This window comes from Dryobates pubescens, unplaced genomic scaffold (assembly GCF_014839835.1).
Source record: "Dryobates pubescens isolate bDryPub1 unplaced genomic scaffold, bDryPub1.pri scaffold_115_arrow_ctg1, whole genome shotgun sequence".
Classification (NCBI taxonomy): Eukaryota; Metazoa; Chordata; class Aves; order Piciformes; family Picidae; genus Dryobates; species Dryobates pubescens.
In genome coordinates, this window is record NW_026530706.1 from 22,451 (window position 1) to 41,630 (window position 19,180).

The window sequence follows — 19,180 nt, forward strand, 5'->3', positions numbered from 1 at the left end:
GTGGCTGCCTGGGACACAGGAGCCGCCATGTTTGGGGCTACTGTAGCCCCTGGCTGCTTGCCAGAATCATCACCATTGCTATTCAGAGCTGCCTTGCCGATTGACTTTTTAGCTTTATCTTTAACTGACACAGATTCTCCATTATCATCCTCACTGGATGTTCCTGAAACAGAGCTAGGGTGGCGTTTTCGTCTCTTTGTCCTCCGTCTAATAACAAAACATGCCTTATAAACTTTTCTCTCCCGGTACAGTGTCACTAGCAAATACACATTACTTATCACCAGCAGCAGGACTACACACATCAAGAAAATCAGCTTTGGATCCCAGCCATCACTTAAAATTACCCTTTCACCGAGCGGAATCTTAAACTCTTTTATCTCAATAGGGAGTGTGCTAGATGTAACATTCCTGTACTTTTTAACATAAAAGAATTCCAGGCACTGATCATACAGAAGCCGAATCTTGTACTTAAACCACAAATATAATTTTTGCATTATATATTTACCTATCTTATCGATAATCATACCCAGGCAATACTTGTAGATCAATACACCAAAGACCGAGAAGAACAGACGCTCAAAAAGCCAAAACACCTTCATGTTTGCTCGTTCGACTTAAGCAAGCAATAAATCAAACTAATTTGTCAGCAAGCCCCACGTTGGGCGCCAATAAATGTGGTAGGTTGAGAGAGGGCTTAGCTCTCCCTCCTCCACAGAGTAAGAAACCACAGCTAACTCAGTCGAAGAGCTAAAGCTATATATTTACAAGCATATATGGAAAGCAGGTTATATATAACACAATATATACAGGTATTTACAATATATACACAGAAATACACAGCAAAGACAAATAACACAACAAAAATCCCTCCCTCAGGGAGGGATCCCCTCTTTGGAACCCCCTCTCTCCCCCCCTTACCTCCCTTTTTCCCCAAAAAGGGGTTAGAGAGAGAGAAAGGCAAGTTACTAAGGAAAAGAGTTGTTAGCAAGCTTCAAAAGCCCATGCAGGATTAGTGTTTGCTTATCTGAAGGCCAAGTCCAGCAGTTCGCAGAAGAAGCAGGCAGGGAGAACAGGCTGAAACACCAAACTCCCCCAACTCCCAAACCGAACTGAACTGAGGAAAAAATTTTCCAACCGCTTCACAATCTAAAGCTGAATTTTTGTTTATCAACCAATGAAATTCGTTTAGAATATCAGAATGTTTTGGTTCTAGTACCAAAAACATTAGCCAGTGTGTTCCAGCAGTGTTTGTTCTTAAAGGCACAGCCTCAAACGACCACAGCCTGTCATCTTAGGATCCTTTAAAGAAATAGATAAATTAGCAAAATCAGTAAAATGTTGATCTTCATCTAACCCGGCAGATGTATAGATAAATACTTAAGTTAAAGCTCTTGAGCAGATAGAAGAAAAATTGCTCCCAGTTTTGCCAGCTGATTAACCAGAGATGGATCAGGTGTCCATCTCTGCAAGGCGCTTGAGTTTTACTGAACAAAAGTGATACTAAAAAAGGCAGTTTAAGACAAGCAACACTGATCTTGTCTTTCTGTTTTTGTGTATTGCATGTTACAGTGCAGCATGTAGCACCTAGTCAGATGTATCCAGAAGTCTTTGTTAATCATCTTGAAGGTAATGACTAATTTGCCTTGATAAAGGCAGTTTGGTCTCTTCAGAATTATGTAATGATCTCTTCATTTGACACTTCCAGAAAGATATCAATTGTGAGCTGTGATAGGCATCCTGCTGGCTATGTCTTGGATCTTCTTGTCAATCGGTAATTTTTTTTAAATGTTCCCTTTTTTTAAAATGTTTTCAGGTTTTGCAAAAAATTGTTATTATTTCTGGGAGATCCTTAGTTCTTCAAAAATTCAGTCTCTAAGTCACTTCTGTGGATACAAAGCTGCTTATACCTGTTCTAACAGTATGCTGTATCTGTATTTTGGTAATCTATCCTCAAATGGAAAACAAAATTAGGAGTTGAGATGTTTTCCTGTTTGATTTTGATATGCAGAAAAATGGGAAACTGCCAAGTACTGTACTTATTTCACCTGCCTCAGTACTGAGGTAATAATTTGTTTCAGAATAAGCAGCTGACAAGCATTGTTTCTGTCACTGGCAATCCTAGCTTTCTTTAGCATATATTTTTTCCATGGTGTCATATTACCATAATGTCAGTATTTTTTTTCCTCCCTTGTAGATAATTTTTCATCTGGACAGGCAATACATAAAGCTAACATTTTTACCAGGCAGAGCAATACACATGAGCAACTTCATAGGCTCATATGTAGTATGGCAAACACAACATACACGCTCATATTATGTGGCAAACATTGCTTAAGTGTAGGCAAGTTGCAGCTGCATGAAAACTGGAAAAAATCTGTTGTCAGTTAAGATATATTGTTTACTTTCGAGTTGCTTACAGCTGTGTCTGAGATGCTATTACCTGGATAAAGGGAGAGATGTGAAGGAATCCAACATTGCTAAAATTTTAACACAACACTTGGAAAGGCTCAGGCGTAGTAATAAAGGTGTCATTTTATTATAGAAGTGAGAAAACATTGTTTCTTAAGCATCAGGTCTTTGTTAGTTGAACACTTTTTTAACAAAAACTGCTGTCATAAATGCTGATGTTTAACTTGTGGGTGGGAGATGAAGGAATGTACAAAACCTTGTATCTACACACTGGAATATGCATGGGGAAACAATCTGGATGAATGACCATTTGTGGGGCTGCTCATGTGAATGTGTGCTGTTGATGAGGCTGTTTTCTAACCATATTGAGAACAGCTCATAGTTTGTTGTGCTAAGTGTTTGTGATTGGATAAATGGTGACAGATACAGCACTCAGAAATAGATGACTGCTTATTTGGGAGGACAGACAATCCTCCCACTTCTATCCTCTGAAAGGCTAAAAAATGTTGATGACTGTTCCACTTCTCCACTCTACCTTGCATGTGTTGTTTTCCTCACAGGCTCAGTTCACTGCCTGTTTTTGGCTCTTTGTCCTTTGCATATGATTTTGGAGTCTTAAATGCTGGGGAACTTCTTCCCTTTCTACCTCAAGTTCTGTGAAAATTGAGTCTGGAACTTACTTGAATTTCTGTTCTTCTAGGACAGCCCTTAAGATCTTGTGAGTAGAAGACCTCTTTTGCTTCTCTGTTCCTGTCAGAATGGCCTAGACCACTATGCTGCTCTATGGTTCCTACCAGAGGACCTCTACAGTGATGTATCAGGATTTTGCTGCTGGTGCTAGTGGACCATCCAGATGGCTGTAAACTTGCAGAGGAGGTTAGTATAAAATGTGATACAGAAATTTTTCTTCATTTGGTCAGGTCTGTATGCTTTGTATCTTAGAGCAAAGGGAGCGCTTAGAGTCTGCATATATGCTACTACTTTGTATTGTATTTGGTTTGCATGGCAAAGTTTTGGTAGTGGGGAGATTATAGGGGTGGCTTCTATGAGAAGCTGCTAGAAGCTTCCTCTGTGTCCAATGCCAGCTGTCTCCAAGACCGACCTACTGCTGACTGCAGTCAAGACACTCAGTGATGGCAGTAGTATTTAAGAAAGAAATGATGGGGGGAACCAGCTGCTGCAGAACAGCAGCTGCAGAAGAGGAAGTTTGTGAAGGACTACCTCCTGTGGGAGGGGACCCTACATTAGAGCAAGGGAAGAGAGTATGGAGCCCTCCCCCTCAGGAAGAAGGAGCAGGAGAGACAATGTGTGATGAACTAACCACAACTCCCATTTCCTACATGGCTGGGAAGGAGGTGGTAAAGAAACAGGGAATGAACTTAAGCCTGCGAAGGAGGGAGGAGTGAAGGGAAGTGTTTTAAGATTAGGTTTTATTTCTTGACATTCCACTCTGGTTTAATTGGTAATAAATCAAACTGACTTCCCCAAGTTGAGACTGTTTTGTCTGTGACAGTAATTGGTAGATGATCTCTCTGTCTTGACCCACAAGTATGTTGTTGTATTTTCTCCATTGTCCACCTGAGCAGGGGTCTGATAGAACAGGTTTGTTTGGCACCTGGTCTCTAGACAGGGTTAAAACACCACATGCATATCCTATGTTTTTCCATTCCTTCAGGATCCTGATGGACCAGTTCAGCTACTGTAGCTATTAAACAGGTGTTGATAAGAATCCCTTTAGATACTAGCCCAAGAATAGTTTATCTGTTACTGTGGTTGTTCAGTTTTGGACACAATACAAGAGAGATGTTGAGGTACTGGAGCAAGTGCAGAGGAGGGCAATGAAGCTGGTGAAGGGCCTGTGGAATAAATCTTATGAAGTTTAGTAATTGTCTTTGCTACTGATGATTGTAACAAGACTGAAAATTGTTGCAAAACTAGGTAATTTTTTTCCCCTTCAAAGCACTGGATGACAAAGCCTTTCCATTGTGGAAGTAAAAGGAGTACTAAAAAAACTTTGGAAGGATTAGACACAGAAGCTGTAACTTATCAAGAATAAAGTGAAAGGAGGGAAAACAGTACATTCAAGTCTTGTTACTTCTGAAGGTCAAGTAATTTTTTTTCCCCCCTCCTGACAAAATCCATGATATACCTGACACTACAGAAAAAGGTCATCTTTAAAATTACTGCTCATATAAAGTTCATTGTTTCACTTTACCACCTCTTTTAACAACACAGTTGGCACAGAAAAGAGTGCTTACTCTTTTCAGTGTGACATACAACTATTCAGTCATTTTTGTCTTTGCGTCAGTTTCATCTGTACTTACACTGGATGCCATCTGCAATAAAAACCTGTAAGCACTTCTGCATATTTTACTCCGGATTGTGACATGATGTAACAGCACAAAGGTTTCTGGTCAGAAGCAGCACCATTTGGCGTCACAAAGCATAAGCTCACTAAGACCAAATGCATACAAATAGTCAAGAATTTCTAATAATCAAGAAGTCACACATTCCAAAGACTGTTTAAAATCACCTGGCAGGTGCAAGATGAGGTGTAAGTAGAACAGGCCAGCTGACTGCTTATTCAAATTCCTGCCAAAAAAGATGAGATTTCTTCTTGTGAGCAACCTTCTTTAAAAAATACACACTGGGGTAGCCTGTGTAGAAGTAAAAACATAGTAATCTGTTCCATATTCTCAGTGGTCATATTTTCCATCTTCCTTTCTGCATAGTCCAGAAAACAGAATTTACTTCCAAAATTTTTTAAGCTCTACATTAAAATATCAATCTGCAAATTCAGTCTTTACCAGCTGAAACTGAACTGAAATTAATACTATCCTTATCTATAGCTCCCTCTTCACATGGACATGTTAAATATTTGACAGAATGTTCTGCAGATGATACTGTTTTCAGTTTGCACACATCAGGCAGTAGTTGCTTTTGAAGCATTTTTGGGAAATAAGCGGATTCTTCTTGAAAACACTAATGAATACAACTAATGAAGACAACTTTTGAGGAGAAATTTTTCACTAAAGATCAGAATAATTAACTGTCACCAAGCTAGTTGCACATTTTCATGGAGAAAGATCTAAGCAGACTATGAACAGTCAAGAGACTAAATCTTTTACAAGACATTCTTGAAACTTTAGACATACGTTAGGAGAAATTGTTGAATCTTTCAAGTGAAGTCTCATATATTCTAAAATATCTGACCTTCCTAAAGCTTATGATTATTCTTTAGATATGCATCAAAGCTAGAGTAGAATAACATTTGCATTAATTCTTCAGACACTTTTAAAGATGGCAGAAAATTACACAGGCAAATCCATTATCATTAAAGATGAATCCCTAATAAACAAGAATACAGGTTAAAGAAAAGCAGAGTCAGCTAATTAAAAAATATATAAGGGGGATTTCTGGAAACACAGGGTAAATGCAGTGAACAGATTCAACTATCCTTATACAAGTAACTGCAAAAACCTCTAGTCCTGAAAACTTCCTACTGTAGTTTAAAAAGTCTGGAAGGGGAACTTGCAGAAATACCAAATACATTCAAGGAATATTATTTTCCTTTGCCTTCAATACACATAAAAAATAAATAATTGAATGTTTTTCAGAATAAAAACTTTGAAAACATTACAGGTAAAGAAAATTTGATGCTACATGCTGAAGCTACGATGTTTATCTTAGAGATGCTGGCTGAATTCTGCCTAAAGTAACTGCAGAACTTGCATATCAAGTCAACAAACAAAACACTTAACTACATTTATTTAAAACATAAAATAAAAACTAAACCACACACACCACAACCTTCAGAGAAATACCAAAATTCTAAACAAAAAGTAGCTCAGTCGTTTTGCAGGACTAAATACTGTTTGAAATAGAGGAAACAGCAGATCTCTATCCATAACCCCCACCACCCTCAAATAAAAACCCCCAAAATATCAAAACACACCAACCGAAAAACCAAAACACATAAAAATTAAAACCAAGTAACCAACCAACTTCTCCTCCCTAGAAGGGAAAGCCTGATCAGATATGGTGAAAAAAGGAAAGCTCAGTGCCAGGAAAGATTATGGAGCAGGTCATCCTGAGTGCAATCACGCAACACTTAGAGGACGGCCAAGGGATCAGGCCCAGCCAGCATGGGTTTAGGAAGGGCAGGTCCTGCCTGACCAACCTGATCTCCTTCTATGATCAGGTGACCCGCCTGGTGGATGTGGGGAGGCCTGTGGATGTAGTCTACCTGGACCTCAGCAAGGCCTTTGACACCGTCCCCCATAGCAAACTCCTGGCCAAGCTGTCAGCCCATGGCTTGGATGGGAGCACACTGAGATGGGTTAGGAACTGGCTGGAGGGCCGAGCCCAGAGAGTGGTAGTGAATGGTGCCACATCCAGCTGGCAGCCAGTCACCAGTGGTGTGCCCCAGGGATCAGTACTGGGCCCCTTGCTCTTTAACATCTTTATTGATTATCTGGACGAGGGCATCGAGTCCATCATCAGTAAATTTGCTGATGACACCAAGCTGGGGGCAGGAGTTGATCTGCTGGAGGGTAGAGAGGCTCTGCAGAGGGACCTCGACAGGCTGGGCAGATGGGCAGAGTCCAACGGCATGAGATTTAACACATCCAAGTGCCGGGTTCTGCACATTGGCCACAGCAACCCCATGCAGAGCTACAGGCTGGGGTCAGAGTGGCTCGAGAGCAGTCAGGCTGAGAGGGACCTGGGGGTGCTGGTCGACGGTAGACTGAACATGAGCCTGCAGTGTGCCCAGGCAGCTAAGAGGGCCAATGGCATCCTGGCCTGCATCAGGAACAGTGTGGTCAGCAGGAGCAGGGAGGTCATTCTGCCCCTGTACACTGCACTGGTTAGGCCGCACCTCGAGTACTGTGTCCAGTTCTGGGCCCCTCAGTTTAGGAAGGATGTTGACTTGCTGGAACGAGTCCAGAGAAGAGCAACAAAGTTGGTGAGGGGTTTGGAACATAAGCCCTACGAGGAGAGGCTGAGGGAGCTGGGGTTGCTTAGCCTGGAGAAGAGGAGACTCAGGGGTGACCTTATTACTCTCTACAACTACCTGAAGGGAGGTTGTAGACAGACGGATGTTGGTCTCTTCTCCCAGGCAAGCAGTACCAGAACAAGAGGACACAGTCTCAGGCTGCGCCAGGGGAGATTCAGGCTGGATGTTAGAAAAAAGTTCTATACAGAAAGAGTGATTGCACATTGGAATGGGCTGCCTGGGGAGGTGGTGGAGTTGCCATCACTGGAGGTTTTTAGGAGAAGACTTGACGGGGTGCTTGGTGCCGTGGGTTAGTTGCTTGGACGGAGTTGGATTGGTTGATGGGTTGGACGCGATGATCTTGAAGGTCTCTTCCAACCTGGTTTATTCTATGTATTCTATGTATTCTAAAATTGCCCAGTTTCGTGATCCGTTCATTAAATTATTGCAGTGTTTGTTACAAAAAACCATTGCTGTATTTGTTTGCAAATTTAAATTCTACAGAGCAAGCAGCAGGCTGTATTTGTACAGGCAGACCATGGAGCTCCTAAGCATGCATTCACACAGTCTGTTTTCCCATCACAAAGGTGTCTGTTCAGCAGGTAACTTCTGCTACTGTCAACTGATTTGTACATAATGAACATGCACAGTATTGTGCTGAGGGTAAGGTTCTTCACATCCATCCTTCACTTTCCCTCTTATACTCACTTGCTTTAGATTCAGTTTTTCTTTCTCAGCTACAGGTTGAGAGGCCATAGGCAGTACTTCTACATTATTTAACAGTATCAGGTTCTGGATATATTTTTGGATTTTTTTGGATTTTTTTTTTTATATTGTGGATATATTTTTTCATTTTCCTTAAACTGATGCTTGTTCAAGCTGTACTTTTTAAGTACTGAATTGCACAGACTCATAGAAAAATTCACGTTGAAAAAGACCCTTTGGATCACCAAGTCCAACCATTAACCCTGCTCTACAAGGTTCACCCTTAAACCGTATCCCCAGGCACCACATCCAAACCACCTTTAAGCACATCCACTCTTTCCGTGAATTTTTTTTCCTAGTGTCCAGTCTAAACCTACCCAGTCACAGCTTGAGGTTGTTCTTTCTTGTTCTATCACTAATTACCTGTGAGAAGAGACCAGCACCAGCCTCTCCTCAGCCTCCTTTCAGGTAGTTGTAGAGAGCAATGAGGTCTCCACTCAGCCTCCTCTTTTTCAAACCAACCATCCCCAGCTCCTTCAGTCCCTTTTCATCAGATTTATTCTCCAGCTCCTGCTGGACACAGCATTTCTGATACAAGCCAGGATGCCATTGGCTTTCTTGGCCACCTGGGCACAGTGCTTGCTCATATCTAGCTGCTTGTCAGTTAGAGCCCCCAGGTCTCTTTTTCTAGACAGCTTTCCAGCCACACTGCCCCAAGCCTGTAGCATTGTTTGGGGTTCTTGTGACCCAAGTGCAGAACTTGGCATTTGGCCTTGTTGAAGCTCATCCTGGTAACATTGGCCATGGATCCGATCTGTCCAAGCCCCTCTATAGAGCCTCCCTACCCTGGTGCAGATCAACATGTCCACCCAACTAGGTGTCATCTGCAAACTTACTGCTGACACACTCTTGTGTTTTCATCGAAGATCATTGATAAAGATGTTAAATGGAAATGGTCCCAACACTGAGCCCTGAGGAACACTGCTTGTGACTGGCTGCCAGCTGGATTTAACTCCATTGATCACCACTCTTTGGGCCCTTTCACCCAGCCAGTGCTTTATCCGGCAGAGCATTGCTCATCCAAGCCACAAGCAGCCAGTTTGTCCCTGAGAATTCTGTGGGAAACAGCATCACAAGCTTTTTGAAAGTCTAGATAGACAGTATTCGTCCGTGAGTGAATAGCCAAAGGCAGTACTCATCACTCTTTAAATAGCATCTTGGACAGTACAGCTGTTCTGGAAATGCGCATCTGCATTCTTCTGTTGCCGTAAGTTGCTAATTTTCTGGGTTTGTCACTCACTTGGTCTCCATCTTGGGTGTCTGATTGTGTCTTCTTTCATCAAGGGCACTGCAGGGTCTCTGAAAACACATCTACCTACCGTTTGCCCTTCTCACGGTGTACAAGTCTGCCCACTCTGTCCTGTAGGCCCTTCAGTGGAACAAACAGCACCTCAGTCAGAGCACCACTCGCATGGGGGAGACCACACCATGGCTCCAGCACCAGATATATTCATAGTATTTCTTAACAGCCCAAGCTGTGGTTGGTGGAGTCCTCTTTATGTCTGGGTCAAGGCTCTGGTTTGCTAAGAGCAGTTGCTTCAGCAGACTTTTGGGGCCCCTCTGCTTCACTGTTGTGCTGCCTAAATTTTGTGTGTAAGCAGACAGTGGAAGTGCTATGGTAAAACCAGTGATAAAAATCCGATATAATTCATTCAGTCCTCATGAGGAAGTGAGAACCTTTGTCTGAAGGTCCAGGGAGAGGCCAACCAGTGTGTGTTGAACTTTTGCATTGCTGTCCATTAATCACTTCCCTGAACCCTCAAGGGGTTCACTAAGTGTCTCTGACATTTCACTGAAGTCTCAAAGGCATTTTCTTGTTTTAGAATCAGATAGAGTGCCATCCTATGCATTTTAAAGCACTTCATAGAGTTGGTGTTTTATGAACAAAAAGTCCTGGATTGCAGTTCTTTTTTGATGCCTTGCTAATTTGAGGACCACTATGCTCCTGTGTGTGTTTACATTTCAGTACTTTTACACTTTGTTTCAAGAATCTGAACTTCAAGAAATTTGAGATAAGAATTTATTTAGTTTTCTTTTAAAACATGTTACTTTTAATTAGCATTTGTTCTCTTTAAGTGAAAGCAGTGTGGTGGTATGACTTGATTCTTTGCCAGATCATTTCAGGGATGTCCTGAATTAGAGCAAAAGAAGATCTCTACTTTCTGGAGAATTTAATTACAATTGTTCCCTGTCAGATTTCTTCTGAATGCAGTATTTGTTGTTGACAGTGTATATCTAGGGAAGGGAACAGAGGAAATCATAACAGTATTTCCTCACAGCACTGTTCTAGCATGCAGTTACTTGCAAGTCACAGTCAGGGACTGTTTTGAATTAGGGTGGAAGACTTGGTATATAGTATCTGATGAACAGACTTGCAGCACTGGCAGCGTACTGTAGCAGGTGGTTTCCCTCTCTAACTGCACATTCTGAGGAATAACTTCACTTGATTTCTGCTAATACAAGAAGTATTAGTAATAGGCAGCAGCTGTTCTGTACTTAGTATCTCCATGCAGCTTTTGATTTTGTAAACATGCCACTTGATTTAGTTACATCTTTTCCAGCCAGTAAGCCAGTTCTCTTCACTAACGTCTTGCAGTGAAGCTCTTACTTGTTGTCTTCACCCTTGTGCCTTTCTTGCTTTTCCTTTCTAATCTTTCTTACCCTTTTTGAAATGACAAAATTGGATGTTCATGCAGTGCTTAAGATGAGAAAGCAGATACTTTGTGATGGCATAGTGATGCTTTGGTTTCTGCTTTTCTTGTAATAGTCTGTAACAAATTATTTTTCTTTCTCTGCTACTGATCACCAAGCTGATGGTTTTATAGGGCTTTGTAGTGCAACTCTAAGATCCAAAGTTCAGGCCCATCTTGCACCTATTTTTAAAACAAACTAACCTCCCAAAAGAAGAGAACAACACAAACAACAAAGAATAGAAAAAAATCCCCTAACAACCAACCAAAAATACCCACAAACCAAACAATCAACCCCCCAGGATTTTTTCTTAGCATATCTTAATGTTTTGTTGTGGTTATTTCATCTGCTGTTTTATCAAGCTGTTACTTACAGATACTTTTGCAGTTTTAAATTTTGTACAGTCTTCCCTGTGTAGCCTGGAGAAAGGCTCTGGGGTGACCCAATAACAACTTTCCATTACTTGAAGGGGACTAGAAAAGGACTGTTTCTAAAGGCCTGTAATGATAGAATGAAGGGCAGTGGTTTGAAATTAGAGAAAAATAGATTTAGATTAGACATCAGGAACAAGTTCTTTGCCATGAGGGTGGTGGAACCCTGTAACAGGTTGCCCACAGAAGATACTCAAGCTCAGGCTCAGCAGGACTCTGAACAACTCAATCTATTGGAGTATGTCCCTGCTCACTGCAGGGGGTTTGGACTAGATGACCTTTGGCAGTCACTTCCAGCCCAAAGCATTATATAATTCTATAGCAAAACAATATATATGCAGACTGATTGTCTCAAACAAAACTCTTGGTATTAAATGCACACTTACTCAGGAAGCAGGATACACCCTGTTAGCCTTGTACAAGGGGAAGGCTACAGGCTTCTATGTTGCTGTGCCATCCAAACCTGTGCCACTAAAGTGTGTGCAGATACATGGAGACATGAATATTTCTGCTGCTGCTAAGAAGAAATAAGCTGTGCTTAGAAGGATGTGATAGGATTTTCCCTCAAGAACTGAGAGGGAGGCAGGAGTCAAATTACAACAATGAAATACTACAGCAGTGGTGGTCTTAATGATACCATCTTTTGGTGAGGTTTTTGCATAATTTTGGCTTATGATTCAAGTTCTCCTTTCCAATAAATTCTTCAGTTTAGGCCAAAAGTATGTAGGAGAAGCTATGTGTATGTCAACTTTAAAATTATGGTGTGTTTCGCAAAGAGTGATTTTATTTTATAAGCTAAGAATATATGCAATTCTGGCTTTAACTAGTAACCCCTTCCCACTGGGAAATACTTCAGGAGTACTTTGTGTTGAAACGCATCAGCATTGGTGGGGAAGCCATTAGTTAAAAACAAAAGTTTAAAACCGCGAGCTTTTAATGTAAGTAAAGAAGCTTAAAGCTGTTCTTGATGCCAGCCTACGCAGTTGTTGATTACAGAAATAAGCAGTCCTTGTAACAAAATTGCTTGTAATTTGAGTGGGACAAAAGATAATTTTAAAGGTTGGCATTCTAAAATTTTAATGCATACATGTTGAAAAATATCTAAAAATCTGCTCTACGATCAAGCATTAAACTAACAAAGTCACTTTAAGCATGAAAACTATCAGTTGATACCTTTAGCTTTGAATGCCTAGTGAGCGATCACAGTGGCTTGTTGAGTACTTTCTACTTTGCCTACTGTTGAACTTTACCTAAAGGGATTTCTATTTTCTGCTCGCTAGAAGCAAAGAATTTGTCTTTGTGATGAAGGTGAAATGTGCTGTTTCATCTATGTAAAATACAGACATTTGTAGACTAATATTCCTAGTAACCGGTCCAGAAAGTCAGCGTATACTACAGGAGCATGAGAAATGTTAGCCTTGGGCTTTGTGCAGCAAAGACTGACACCCTGCTTCCTGAGGTATTCCTGGTTTCCATTCATTTATCTTGTTCTGATTTCCAGAGAATCCAGATAGTGCCTTTTAATTTTGTTAGCTGTACCTATCCTCTTATCTAGTAGCTTGGCAGAACCCTGTTTTGGTCATTGACTTAACATTTCAGGTGATGAATATTAACATAATAAATGACTGAAGTAATGATGCTTTAGTTGACTCCATTCCCTTAATGTCATTGGAATACATAGAGCATTCATTTTGATACATACAGCATTTGGGAATTAAATGGTTAACTTCAAACTGTAGTTAACTGTAGACTACTTTTAGCTGCTATCCTTGGGTAACTTTGTGAATTGTTGTTGTTTTTGTTTTCCAGATACAGAACGTGATCTTTCGAACTGGATTAAAGCAACTTGTTGATATTTTTATTTATACGTTTTAATTTTTGTACTTGACTTAAAGTGCCATGAAAAAAATTGCATATTGCAAGGTGGTCCTTGCCACCTCTTTGGTTTGGGTCCTTGTGGATATGTTTCTATTGCTGTATTTCAGTGAATGTAACAAATGTGATGATAAAAAAGAACGAGGCCTGCCTGCTGGAGATGGTGAGTTTTCTACCTTTTAAACATTCTTTTAAACATCTGAATCCTTTTATTCCCTGACACCACTCCCCCTTTCCCCCAACCCCCCTCCTCGGTGTAGTATAGCATCAGCTTTTAGGTATTGTGGAATGTTGGATGTTCCTTTGAATGACTGGGTGGTGGAGTATGGTGCTTGAGGTGTATATTGCACGCTGATATACTTAAGATACAGAATTCTAAGCACTAATGTGTATATATACATTAAAAAAAAGCAGCTGTGCATCAAGTAGTTCAGGAATGTAAGCTATGTTAATATAGTGTATGTTCTAAATTTCCACCAGTGAAGAAGCAAAAAACCAAAAACCCAACAACCTAAACAACCAAAACCAAGACAAAATTTGTTTGCCCAGTGACTGGAGCAAGAGGGAACTATGAATCATAGAATCATAGAGTCATTTTGATTGGAAAAGACCTTTAAGATTTAGAGTCCAACCAATAACTATCAAGTCTGGTGCTAAACTATCTTCCTTAGTACCACATCTATGCATCTTTTAAACACCTTAAGGGATGGTGATTCAGCCATTCCCCTGGGGAGTCTATTCCAGCATTTGATAACCCTTTCAGTGCTGAAGTTTCTTCTAACATCAAATGTAAACCTTCCCTGGTCAACTTCACACAATTTCCTCTTGTCCTATCACTTGGTACTATGGAGAAGTGAATGACAGCCACCTCGCTACAACGTTCTTTCAGGTAGTTCAACAGTGTAATATAAATAAATTAATGAAAATAACTAGAATAAATTTTTATGTACAAGTGACAAATATGAGGGAGAGTGGGTTAGAGCTGTATCATTCAGTACTGAGGTATTCAGATTAACTTTCAGTTTTCCTACTGCCATCTTAGTTTTTTGAGCACCTGGTACACAACCTTTGTTTTGGTTGGTTTTTTTGAACGCCAGCGCTGTCCATGTTACCAATTTTATTTTAGAGACATCATCATAGTAGATCACGTGGGAGAAATGGTTGGTGCTGGGAGAATTCTCATCTCTGCAATGTCTAGGCACAGGCATATAGAATTACAAGAAGCTGCCATTTCTGGTTCATGTGAAATACCTAATTTTGTAGTATGGTGTTTCCCACTGGAAAGGCAAGCTGTCTTTCACTGCCTTATGCATACTGCGTTATGTTTCATTGCTTCTATAAAAAACTAAGTTTTCTAATCAATGTTAAATTAATGTACATGTTCCTTGGTTAACCCAAACTGACTTGTAGTAAGGTATGTGGGAAAATATATTTGCTAGAAACCATGGCTGTAGTGTGGTGGCACGGCACGGTCCTGGCTGAAGGCTGCCAAGGTCAATCTACCACTTCCTTTCTTAGATGGACAGGGAAGAGAGAAAATAAACAAAAGTGCAGGAGTTGAGATAGAAGCAATTTAATAAAATGCAAAGCCAAAGCCAAAGGCTGTGCTTGGAAGCAAAAGCAAATGAAGATGATATTCTCTACTTCCCATCAACTCCCAGGAAGCAGGGCTCCAGAGCACAGATGCTGCCAATAAATTTCCCGCACACTGCTTTCTTTCACTTAGCTTAGATATCTGAGCTGACATCATATGGCATAGAATACCCCAGTTTGGCCCAGCTGGCCCAGCTGTGTTACCTCCCAAGACCTTGCCCACCCCTCAGCGTACTCTTGGGGCGAGGGAATGTTAGAAAAGTACAGCCTTGGTGCTAGGTTCAGCGGTAGCCAAAACACTGCTGTGTTATCAACATGCAGCTAGAGCACTGCAAAACAGTGTGGAGATGAGGGAACCAAAGGGACAAGCACTTAACAGGATGTGAATAAGAAAGCTGAAGTGGAGATGTTTTTGGAAAAGGGAGCCTGGTATGTGGGCTGGGTAGCAGGGGGCTGGGTGATACTGGAAGAGGGATAGTTGGAATGTAGTGACTGTAAGTTATTTGGGATGATTTTGATGTAGGGTTAAGCCTTTGCCCACCTCCTCCATCATGGTGGTATAAGACAGTAGTAGCTTCAGGAGGTAGACTGCAGAGGTGGGGTCAGAACACCTGGAAGTGTTGGTTCCAGCATCTGTCCATGGAGCTGAGATGGAGCTTGTGCTTGACCTGGCTGATACTGTTGATCCTTCTCCCCACTGTGACCACTCCAGAAAGTGGGAGTAGGTCGAGGGAAGCTCTCTCCATTTCTGAAGTTTTCTCACCTGTGGGGAGCTAGCCATCTGACCTGAATGGTGTGCACTCCTTGCTCAAGCTGTCACAGATGTTCTTTCTACTGGCACTGTCTTCTAAGTGGTGGCTTGCTTTTTGTCATTCCTGATGACTCATCAAATTCACACAGAGTCATTGTTGTTGATGGAAGATTGGTTTTGTAAGTTTAAAGGTTGCTAAGAGCTGGAGAGAAAAATCACTGAACTGTAGTAAGCATCATCAGTGTTACATAATATTTTTTTCCCGAAGGTAAAATGCATAGGATAGCTAGCTGAGCACTGTTGTTTCCAGATGGGGGGCAGTACTGTGGGTTTATTAATAAAGATTATTAATAAAGATTTTTCATGTGTGTAGCTCTGTCTTACTTCTGTAGGAATCCTGTATGTCAGCTCTGAGATCTCGACTTAAAGGAAAATCAAATGATTCATTCCTTCCTTATCCCCAGTTACAGTCTTCTTAAAGTTATGACTGCAAAGGAGCTTCAGCTTTGGCACTTGATGCAGATTCTAAATAAACTTACAAACTAATCAATTTTCAAGACCTTGTTTCCTGAATTCAGAACATTTTGGTAAAGACAGAAGTTGTGACTGGAATATCTTCATCTGCATACAAAATTCTGAAGAAGAAAAATGAACAGCCTCAAGATACAAAACTCTGATTTAATTTTTGAAAATAGAAACTATTCTCATAAATCAATCTTGTCCTATCATGGCTGAATTGAGTGTAAAATACAAAACTTCTCTGAAATTTTACCTATCTATGTGGCTTTCTTTCAATTATAATGGTTCCTTCAAAGGTGACGAGACTTTCTTTTGGTCAGTTTGTCACTGTTGTGGTTCCTAATGATGTGTCATGGAACAATCCATCCCTTTAAATTCTGAAGTATCTGTTTTTCATCAGACATGTTGTGTGACAAAAAGAAATTTGTAGTCCATAAAGAGTTCCTTAGTTTTAACAAAGATCTGAAAAGAGACCCAGCCCCCCTTTGAAACTGATGCTTTACTGATACAAATGAGACATGTCTGGAAAAACATTACTTGATTTCTGGTTGGGCAGGTGATGATGGAGTAATTTATTTAGCTCCAAAACCTGTAAATTAAGTTTCTGGTTGTTAGAAGTATGTCATCAGTAAGTGTCTACAGACCTCTAAAGGATTTTTTTTTCATAGTTAAATAGCAAAAGAGTGTGGTGGTGTGAATTTTGGACAAAATACTGGCCATTTTAGGAGAATGTTACTGGTTTGTGCTTATATGAAAACTACATGTTTTTGTGGGAAAACATATTAACATAAATTCAGAAACCTGAAAGAAGATGGTTAACTTTCCAAGGAAAATAATGTCTCTGCCTGCAGTGCATGCTTGACAGTCTTTGCATTTAGTGAGTTCTGTAAAATATCTGTTGGTAAATGGGTTTTTCAGCAGGAGAAGAGAGTATTTAAGTAAAATGTGCAATAAAATAGTGCATATTTGATAAAGAAATTAAAAAACTCTACTGATGAATTTGTGGAATTTGTACATCTGGATTCAACTAATCTGCTAAACTAGCGTCTAACAAAAAGATCTACAAATGTGAAAGATCAGTTTTCAGTTACTTTAGGTTAGACCAAGTTAAAAAACAACTGGAAGTGTAAATGAAAAAGGAAGGGTTTTTTTCTTTCTTTTAAATATCAAAACCAGTAGGATTAGACATTCACTCTTCAGAATCCTGAAAAACATGGTGAATATAACTATATTCTGGTAATTTTGTTTAATCATCTTAACTATCTTGAACACTCATAATTTAATAATATTTTTTCCAAGTGATAAAAAGTTATGATACCCAATGTAATAACCCCAAGCCAAATCCATAAAATTAAGCCCAAATAATTGCTGCCTTATATTCTGTAATTTTATGTTAATTAACCCCAACATGTACAAACTCTAGTTTAAAATCATGCAATTGCAGATTGTGTGTTCACCCATACTTTCTTAAGAGGCAAATATGCAGAGCAAACTGCTTGCTCATTTTAGCCCATGGTTCAAACAAGCACCTATATTTGCTCAATATCTGCTTTCACATACCCTGAAACCTAATGGAACAAGTACAAATGTCTGGCTGGCAGCTCCTAGAATTGTGTGACTTAAGCAAGGCAGTCAAGGTGAGTTTGGTAAAAAGAAACCATCTCTGTGGGAGGATTTTCTCTGCTAAATGTTACTGTGTGAATGCAAGAGCAGTTGCTTCAGGTATTTAACAGACAGTTTCTCAAGGAACACGTTGTGCTTGTGACCAATTAATGCAAAATTCAAACTAGCAAAGTGCTTCGGTTGTCAGCAAGTATGTATCTTAAGTGCTGGTGTTTTGGCAAAGATAGCAGGCTTGGTGGTGTGGGGTAGTTTTATTCTTTATATGGCTGTTTCATTTTGGCATAAGCTTGAATTACACTGTGCTGTCCTAAATGTGCATTAAAGGTAATTTGAAGCTGGGTTTATTACTGAGGGCTTTGGTGCCCTTATTTTAGAATATTTCCTGTTCTTCTGTTTAGATCTTAAATGTTTCTTAACTAAAACTGAATTTGTAAAATAGTAATATATTTCAAATTCAGTATTCAAGCACTTAAGACGTTTCAGTTCAGGCGGAAACTAAAGGGGTATTTGTAAAGAGAATGTAGCATAGGAGTTTTTAAATGTTTTGTTGTTTTGTTTAAAATCTCAAATAGTTCAAAGAATCTAGATTATTTTTCTTCTTGTCTCCCTCATCAGTTTGATCAGATACTTGTTATTTAAGTTTTCTTTGGTTTAAACATGTCAAGTGTTACTGTTTCTGTTTTGAGTAGCAATATCAAACTTCAGAATGTAATTTGGTTGACTAAAATAATGCTAGTAAAACCAAGACAAACTATTTCATGCCCCAAAGTATGCAAACTTGGTTTTGCTGCCAAAACCTTGTGAGTTAGAACTGTGGTTTAAACAGGAATGCTCCTGCAGTGCAGAATAATATATAAACAAACAAAAGTAAGCATTAAAGTAGTTATCAACATTTTATATATTCTTAGTTCCAGAACCCGTACAAAAACCACATGAAGGACCTGGAGAGATGGGGAAGCCTGTGGTCATTCCAAAAGAGGAGCAAGAAAAAATGAAAGAAATGTTTAAAATCAATCAATTTAATTTAATGGCAAGTGAAATGATTGCACTCAACAGATCTTTACCTGATGTCAGGTTAGAAGGGTAAGTGCTTTATGTTTTATTGAAAATATACTCTACTCAAATGATGAATGTGCAAAGGATGACCCGGACCAGGAATTCTGTTCTGTAGGATATTTCTGTTGAAGTCAAAAGGAGGAAGATTTTCTGTATATACTGTATTTGTAAAATAAGATTGGACAGCAGAAACTAGTGTAATTAACTTTGAAACTGCTTACAAGAATGAGTCCTCTTTGAGGAACAGAAATTAATTTGGTTGAAGGAAAACCAAATTAACTTAAGGCTTGACATTTCAGGAAGGGATTATGTATTTGAAAAATTCAGGCACTCCTTGTTAGTGAGGCAGGCTAAAATTCTGCATCATACAAATGAGAAAGGAAATATTATAAGAAATAGTTTAATTGTTTCTTACCTAATAAAATGGGCAAAGCCTCAATCTAAATGAGTTATGTTTTTTAATATCCATTT

At 39.8% G+C, this 19,180-nt stretch overlaps 1 long non-coding RNA gene across 1 annotated transcript; it reads left to right on the top strand.

Annotated features, from left to right (window-relative positions):
- The first annotated feature begins 3,186 nt into the window (after positions 1–3,186).
- On the top strand, positions 3,187–18,732 carry LOC128899659 (uncharacterized). The gene is made up of 3 exons (XR_008463155.1): positions 3,187–3,285; positions 13,102–13,330; positions 18,562–18,732. It is a non-coding gene; the product is annotated as an uncharacterized LOC128899659 (long non-coding RNA).
- Positions 18,733–19,180: the final 448 nt, after the last annotated feature.